Source organism: Leuciscus leuciscus (genome assembly GCF_965113295.1).
Source record: "Leuciscus leuciscus genome assembly, chromosome: 12".
Taxonomy (NCBI): domain Eukaryota; kingdom Metazoa; phylum Chordata; class Actinopteri; order Cypriniformes; family Leuciscidae; genus Leuciscus; species Leuciscus leuciscus.
In genome coordinates, this window is record NC_138736.1 from 12,110,731 (window position 1) to 12,119,982 (window position 9,252).

At 35.1% G+C, this 9,252-nt stretch overlaps 1 long non-coding RNA gene across 1 annotated transcript; it reads left to right on the forward strand.

Moving 5' to 3' along the window:
* The first annotated feature begins 733 nt into the window (after positions 1 to 733).
* LOC309511902 lies at positions 734 to 5,647 on the forward strand. Its single transcript, XR_014210813.1, has 3 exons — positions 734 to 1,075; positions 4,521 to 4,662; positions 5,418 to 5,647. It is a non-coding gene; the product is annotated as an uncharacterized lncRNA (long non-coding RNA).
* The last annotated feature ends 3,605 nt before the right edge of the window (positions 5,648 to 9,252 follow it).

Genomic DNA, 9,252 nt, shown 5'->3' on the forward strand with positions numbered 1-9,252 from the left:
GGAGGGCAGTGATTTGATGTAACTTTACTCTCTCAGCCTCTGGGTATCTTCTCTCAGACCTGTGACATCTGTCCACTCTCTCCCATATGCCACTTAAATATAATGCATCCTGCTGTCTGTCTCTCTCTCTCTCTCTCTCTCTCTCTCTCTCTCTCTCTCTCTCTCTCTCTCTCTCTCTCTCTCTCTCTCCAGCTGAAGCGGGACCTATCCATGTCGCCATGTCAGTTTCACGGCCCTCATGATCCCATCATCCCTCACAACACACAATGAAAAGCTGATGCTGAGATGCACATTTAAAGCTGAACTACGTATGATTTTAATGTTTGACAATTTGAAATAATGAGCCGTAGAAAAAGCAGTTTTATTCAATCTCAGAAAACAAAAATATGTACAAAGCGTATATTTAAATGTACATATATGCCGGGGTCTAAAACAAAAATTATTTTGAGTTCTGCAGAAGAAAGACAGTCATGCAGATTGGGATAGTATGGGTGACAAATACACATGTGAATAGGGTAAGGCAATGGTCACGGAAAACTTTTGCGTGATACTGCATCCATGTTAATAAGTGTCAGTCCAAGACAATCACAAGACAAAGCACCTTTAAATAGCTCAGCTGGTGAATTTACCTTGGTGGAAGGTTTAGTGTTTTATGTTATTCGATACAGGGGCCTGGCGGACGAAAGTTATGGGTTGAATGAATGTGGCTGTCAGAGAAAGCAGATGTAGATAATGATAACGCAGATCTCTTTGCACCCGTCACACTGGGGCTGGAGGGCTGTTTTTCCAAGAGTAATCAGATCCCACGATTGCACTCAGCAGAGTGCTCATAAAACACACACATACACACACTCAAACACATAGGACACTTCAGTCTTGTCAACGTGTCTCATCTACTCCGATTTATCCTCGACATCTCTCTGTATCCTTGCCAGTCACTCACACACACACACCTCTGTTACATTGGGAATGAATGGATGGCTGGATCGAGGAACAAGGAAAGAAAAGAGGGAGAAAGCCATAAATACATCGGTCACCAGTAAAATCAGAGATGCCACACTTTATAAGTGAACTGGTAAGTGTCAATACTACTAGAAATAGGAATAATAAAGTTATTAGGGTCAGGGTCGGAGCTAGTCAATATTTGCTTACTTGTAAGTGATGTTTTCTAAGGCATCACTATTACTCTTGCTAAACTAGAACAAAGCCTTAGTATTAAACTTCATCACATAACTCACAATAGCTATAATAATAGTACCCTGTGAGAAACACGTATATTTTGGCATACTTTAAAAGAGTACTTCGTATTTTATAAGAATATACTTTAGTGCAAATTTAAGGTAATGTTTTCGGACACTTAACTGCATGTTATTTACAGTCAAATGAAAATGTATTATAGTTTTAAATTATATTAAATGCAATTAGTTGAGCTTAAGAGTGATTTTTTTTTTGACCCACTTAAATAGGACTTAAGTACATTTTATATGTAATTTCATTATTTCTTCTAATGTCTTTGAAATATGGTACTTTTGTGTTTACGAAGTGTACATGTGCACGCAATGCAATTTAGTACATTTTAAATATAATAACTTTAAAAGTAATCTCAAATAAAACAATAAAGTTAAAAGTATAATCATGTACTTTAAATGTGTTTTATTATGTTAGTCAAAATAGTGTATTGTTTCTGACATGACAAGATTATTAAAACATAATGATTTAAAATATTTAATATTTTAATATTTAATTTTATATATATATATATATATATATATTTTTTTTTTTTTTACTTTTAGTGAACAGATTTTTATATTTAGAGAATATATATGAAATTTATATATAATGTTTTGTCTTTTTTAAAACTACATTTTCCAAACAATTTATTTTAATTTTTTAGATTCATGTTTTAAGCAAGACTCTTCTCCCCGTTGGTATGGAAAAATAAACTCACTTTAAGATACATTCTCTGAAAACAATTATTTACACATTATCTTCTCAAGTGAATTTATTCAGTTTCAAGGATGTTTATTCTACTGGAAAACATGACAAAAATAATGATTAAGAAACTACATTTTGCTGGTGAAAACTCTGCTAGTTCACCATCACCAAACCAGTGCTAATCCACATAAACCAGCATGAACCAGCACATAAATTCATGTTCTGTCTAAGCTGATCTTTTCAGTATGGGTTACATTCGGGTTTTTTTTATCCATGGACAATAGCAGATTCAGTGTGGCTCTCTGGTCCAGGACTGGATTTGAATCACAAGCACTATTGTCTGAACTCTGGTTCCTGTATTGGTTCTTGTTTGTTTGTTTGCACTGGTGCATTGTGATTAGGTGAATTGGAGGGCGGCAGCCAAAATGCCATCAGTAAAAAAAGTGCGCCCACTGCCTGACTGAATAAATGGCATGCATCCGTGTCATGAGTCTTGCACAAACAAGCTCTGTCTTGCACAATGCAAACTTATGCATGCACACAAACATGATTAGCTTCCATCACCATTAAACCTTTACTGTGCATGTGAACACATTTTTTCTTCCAACTAACCACATAAATAACATTTTATTCACAGCCACATTTATGACTAGAGCTCAATAGAGTTGGGTTTCTGGGTGCTTTCCTTGTTTCATTGGGGCCACTGTGTTCAGTGCGAGACCTTGTACTATGCTGATACAGCTGGGCTGAATTCCATGAATGAAAAGAACTGAAAGTATGTGAACTAAATGTCAATCCATTCCTCAGACTGCACTCTCCACTGTTCTTTTGTTCGTTTATTTATTCATTCAGTCAGTCGTTGGCCTGGTTTTCAATTGGCACAGGACCGACATATTGCAAAAAAGGAAACTCAGAGATTTCTATACTCACTTTCAGTTGACACCTTGCTATAGTGCAAATAAAGGGATGCCTCCACTTAAGATTTCAGTGTACCTAACAAGTGAGATAGCACTATCGCAACTACTCACAATGAATAATCACCTCGGTGTCCCGCAGGGCTCAGCTGCGAATCTAACAGGAAGTGATGCATTTCCAAACAGGAAGGCAGACTTTCCCCTAAATAGCTCTTTAGCGTCTTACTCTTTCATTCATAAATCTGACACAGACATAATGAAGAAAGGTTTGCTCATAAATCTTCCTAGGAGACAGCGATTGAGATAGCGAATGAATCACTGGAAGAAACAAAAGAGATTTTCATTTCTGATTGAGTCTTTGACGTATTGTGCTCTAGTGGTGAATACAGGTCTTTTGTTCCTCAAACATGACAAATTTGGTCTTGGAATGAGCTGTTTTACTGTCAAATATTATCTCCATGCAATGCATTGCTTGTTCTACTTGCATAAGCAGACAACAGAGTTTTAAGAAAATGCTTCCTGAAGGAAGCATTCTGTTATTTATTCACTTATACACTTCTATTTTATGTGTTTACTTCAAGACTATTTAACTTATATTGTTTTACAGAGAGTTCTATCCAAAGTGACTTACAATGGATACAAAGTCTAGAACAAACCCATGATTTCTGTATTTTTTGGCCATGCTGTACCAGTTGAGCTGCAGAAACTCTTCGCTTGAAATAAGATCAATAAAAAAGTTAGTTTGAGAACCTGTCACTGTACAATTTTCCAATATACAACGAGCTCCAAAAATCTGAGACCATACTGACAATTCGTCTCTTGCGTATTTTCTAATTCAATCTTGTTTTTTTATTTCAAATAATGTTTAACACATAACATATTCATTTGACTAAAAATGCTTTGTAATTGGGAAAAGAATAAAAAAAGAAAAGAAAAAAAAGCATCTTAGACATTTAGATCACAACTTATGGTAATTAGTGTTTTTATTTTATACAAGGGTTTTTAATAGGCTACACTAGGGTTTAGGGTCAGCAGGATTTTTTTTTTTTTTGGAAAGAAATTAATACTTTTATTCAGGAAGATTCATCACAAAATCCCCCCGCCCCTCGGATGATTCCTGAAGGATCCAGAAAGAGCATGTGACACTGAAGACTGGAGTAATGATGCTGAAATTCAGCTTTGGCATCACAGGAATAAATTGCATATTAAATTGTAATAATATTTCACAATTTTATAATATTTTACTGCATTTTTGTTTAAACAACTGCAGCCTTGGTGAGCATAAGAGGCTTCTTTCAAAAAAAAAAAAAAAAAAAAAAAAAAACGTAACCAACCCCGAACTTGCATGATCTCATAAAACTGACCCATTTGTGAACATGTCCTGAATCAAGCATGCCTTGTTCTTGATTGTTTAACTTGATGTTCAACCATAACTATGTCACTGCAAATAAAATTCCTCTGAAGTATATTTTCTTTATTTTATGTGTTTTCATCTCATCATTATTATTTTCTTCTGAAAACAAAGATACTGATTTGCAAATATGATGAGCTGTAGAAATGGAGCAGTTAAGACGTTAAACTCAAGTGTCTCTTTGACCTGGGCAAAGACCCAGAACATCCTGACCCTGTATCTCTCTCTCTCTCTCTCTCTCTCTCTCTCTCTCTCTATAGCGGATGTGTGTAGAGAGAAAGGAAAGCAAGGGAGAAGGGTCAGGAATGCAGCAGCATGGGAGGCTGGGAAAGGGGGAGGCGGCTTCCAAGCACTTCCTGTGTTAGGAGGGAAGAATCCATCAACTGTGAGACAGGAATCAGGGTCAGTGAGATTATAAACATACAGTAATATACATGCACACACACACACACACATGCATACCAACACACACATCTGACTCAGCCTTGAACGGCTGGAATGTCCAGGACGGGTGTCATTTTGAAATTGAAAGGCACAGGCAGAGACAGATGCTCATTATGAGAACTCGGTTCATAGAAAGTAAAAGCTGATCTCACACACTCACTTATGTTTCACGTACGAATTGTGCCTTATATCTGAACACTTTAAAAGAACCCTGAATCCTTTAACAGAACTGAACAGAGACCATCTTGGGAGGTGGTTTGAGTTTAGTTTGCTTTAAGTGTGTAGTGTGGTACGCATAGCATTACAGGTTCATTTTAGGTTCATTCACTTAAATCAAAATATTTTTTATCAGAATATTTTTCTATGCAAAGATAATAATACTGAACAACACAAGAGTCTCACTCAAAGACACATATTGTTATGGACATAGCATTTACATTTATGCATTTAGCAGAAAATGTAACCTTTTACAATTAAAATGAATTGAAATGTGACCTGATTCCACCAACTGAATGCACAGTTAACTCTTTTTTCACCTTTTTCAGTAGGGGTTGGTTGTTTTAAAGTCTTTACTCTTTGACATCATATATTACTGACTTTATAAAGCAGAGGACAGATTTTTACAAGCATTCAAAGCCCTGGATGTCTGAGATTGACCCCTGTGGTTCATGTAGTCCCTCAGCTACTCCTCTGTGTTTTCTTTCTCGCTTCAGGGAAGTCCTCCACTACTTCTGGCTCAGCTGCAGCACCCTGTGGGAATACCCAAATACCCACACTCCCTGACCAGCCAGACCAGTATTGCCAGCTGCCAGTGACTCATGTAACACACACACACACACACACACACACACACACACACACACACACACACACACACACACACACACACACACACACACACACACACACACACACACACACACACACACACACACACACACACACACACACACACACACACACACACACACGGTATCTGCCAGCATGAGACAGACAGAATGTGAAATACACACAGAATATGACAGTAAAAGAGCAACCCTAGAATGTTAATTCAAAGTATGAACAAAGCTAATGGAGATGCCCGTCTTATAAGCTCCACTAATTCAAGATTTAATGCTTTACAAAAAAAAAAAAAAAAAAACCTTAGACACTAAAAGTGGTACTTGAGGCCCAGTCAATGAAACCATTCACTCATATACCTAACCTTCAGACTGAAGATAGTCTGCAAAACTACAAGCACATTATGCTTTACACTCAGTTTGCTATTGTAAAACAAACATTTAGCAAAACTCTAAACACAGTTCTCTACATTACACACATCATTCAAAACTAACAGCTCTTTTGTTTCATTTTATATATACATATATATATATATATATATATATATATATATATATATATATATATATATCCACATACTGTATATATATATATATATGAAGAGTTCAGATGCAAAAGCCTCTAAGTGCCATCTGAAATTTTCTTTTAGAATGATAATTTTTTTCAAGCTCGTATATTTAAGTTCAGTAATTTCACCTAAATGGCAGTGAAAATTACCTATTAAATGTAATTTAAGTGAAATTACTGAAATTAAATATACAAGCTTGATAAAAATGATCATTCTAGAAGAAAATTTCAGATGGCATTTAGAGGCTTTTGCATCTGAACTCTTCATATATATATATATATATACACACATACATATATATACACATACATACATATATATATATATATATATATATATATATATATATATACATACATATATATATATATACACATACATATATATACACATACATATACACATTGTTTCACAGCAGCTTCACAATAGTAACATATTAAAATTCTGCTGTAAAGCAGCTCTAACAAGCCAATGGTGTCATTATTCAGCTCAAGTCAGTTCAATATGGATTCAGTTCAGTTCCATAACTGTGCAAAATTCATAATTTGTGCATATATACTGTATATAGTGTATTTGTGCACATTTATATGCGAGTGCTATGTGCACTCCACTGCACTCTGAACAAGCAAATACACAAGATTGTAGTGTTTTATATTTTTCACATCTGTGTGTATTAGTTACCACACAAAAAAATAATTTTTAGAAGAGTTAAAATAGTTTTGAATAAAGTGTTTGCTTATGCAATGTGTGACATTTTGCATGTTTTGTGGTTTTGTGTGTTGAGTTTTGAGAAATGGAGTCATAGTTTCAAGAACTGTGTGTAAGCATTTAAAAAAAAATTATAATAATTGTAATACAGCTACATGTAAACCAGGAAGTGGAGCGTTAATAAGAAGTTTTTGTGTGCTCGAGCGTTTGACTCTGGGTTGCTCCATAAGATCTGATTATGGTGTTGTGGAGCACTTTGAAAAAAAGCATTTTCACACCAGGGTTATTATAGTTCACTAAAACTTAAACCACAAAATATGAATAAAACCTATAATAGTATCTCAATGATACTAAATAAAGTTGTCACCCTCTGAATAGACCACCTGAGTACAGCATGAGCCAGTTCAAGCTGGTCTATGCTGGTAAGTGCTGTTTTTTTGTTTTGTTTTTGTTTTTCGGTCAGTATATTGGCTTTTCTCGAACAAGGAACTTTGGCTGGATAAGCTGAGCGACCAGCATCCAAAATATAATAAGCTGGTGACCGCCAGCAATCACCAGGTAAGCAACCGAAAAAGAAAAAAAACACCAATCGATTGCACACTTCAGCCTACCAAACTCTTTATAGTGTAATGTTACTAGGCAGATTGATGCTGCAGAATTTATATCACAGCAATTATATCTCTGCAATATATTTCCAGCCTATAATCTTCATTCCCCTCAGGAAAAGGAAAGGCCTCTGTCTATCACTCGCTAATATGAACCAGACTTCTCGTGCTGACCAGTCCAGGAGAAAATTGGGTTTCTCGATTATAGATCAAAGTTTAGTGAATAAAGGCGATTTAATTTGGTTAATGCTGTTGCAAGTCATATTGAACAGGAGCTTTATTCTGGTCCATTAAGCTGCTTGTGGCATGCCTGTGGACAGCTGTAACCTTGCGTAAATGCCCTCGAAAACTCCACAACAGAGCAGCCGAAAGAGTTCAGAATATTCATTATATCGCAGTTGTGACACAATTTACTGCTTCCTGCTGGGTATGACTATTAATAGTTCAATGAAGAGGACAGAGGCATTATAAATGCACACAGACGCACAAAGCATACCTACACAGAAAGGTCACGGAGAGGGTCTCAAGAGATGCGGTATTATGATGTGTGTACCATGAAATTCCAGCTAGAATCAATAAATAATAACACCCTGGACCACACACGGCACACAACAACACATGCATAAGCAGTGTGCTTACAAATACACTATTATATTTTATACAGTTGTGCTCGTAAGTCCACATACCCCTTCCAGAATCTGTAAATTGTGTTTATTATTTATATTGTACTGGATTTAATAAGCTGGTAAATGTGGAAGGAAGCTTTTGCCTGAGAGTAAAAAATAAAATGCAAATTCTAAGATAAATATAAAAATAACAAGTAAAGCCACATATTGTGACAAACTGTTGTGAAAGACAAATTCGTGATAAATATGAAAATATTGCAATTACATGAAGTAGTCACAGTTTTCAGATGCACTACCATTCAAAAGTTTGAGGTTGGTATAAGAGTTTTTAATGTTATTGAAATAATTCTCTTATGCTCACCAAGGCTGCATTTACTTGATAAAAAAAACCCCATAAAAACAGCAACATTATGAAATATTATTACAATTTAAAATAACTGTATTCTATTTGAATGTTTTAAAATGTAATTCATTACTGTGATGCCAAAGCTGAATTTTCAGCATCATTACTCCAGTCTTCAGTGTCACATGATCCTTCAGAAAACATTCTAATATGCTGACTTGGAAACATTTATTATTATTATTATCAATGTTGAATATTTTGTGGAAACTGTGGTACATTTTGTTCAAAAGTGTTTGATGAATAGACAGCTCAAACGAACAGCAATTTATTTGAAATATAAATATTTCGTAACATTATATATGTATTTACTGTCACTTTTGATCTATTTATATGCATACTCGCTGAACAAAAGTAAATAATAATTAATTTAATAATCAATAATAGCAAAAAAAATAAAAATAATCTTACTGACCCCAAACTTTTGAATGATAGCATGTACAGCCAAAATGATGGGAAATAGCATGTTAAATAAATCACAACTGTGAAATACAAAGACACAAGTGTCAGATATAATGTCATTATGAGAAAAAAAGCTGTAATTGTGAGAAAGTAAATGACAAGAAAAAAAATATATAAAATGACAAATTGCACTGGTACATCCCATTAGATATTACTATTGTCTGTTGCTTCCTCAAACATCTTGGTAGTCTTTCGTAATAGTTGTGTACATGTAACCAAATATTCACGATTGGGGGGCTCAAATGTCAAAACTGAAGAACTGGTCATTGAAAGTACTAGACTGCATGTCTATGGTGGTTACGGCCCTGAGTCCCTGAAGTGTCCTGAATGGCAGAGCTG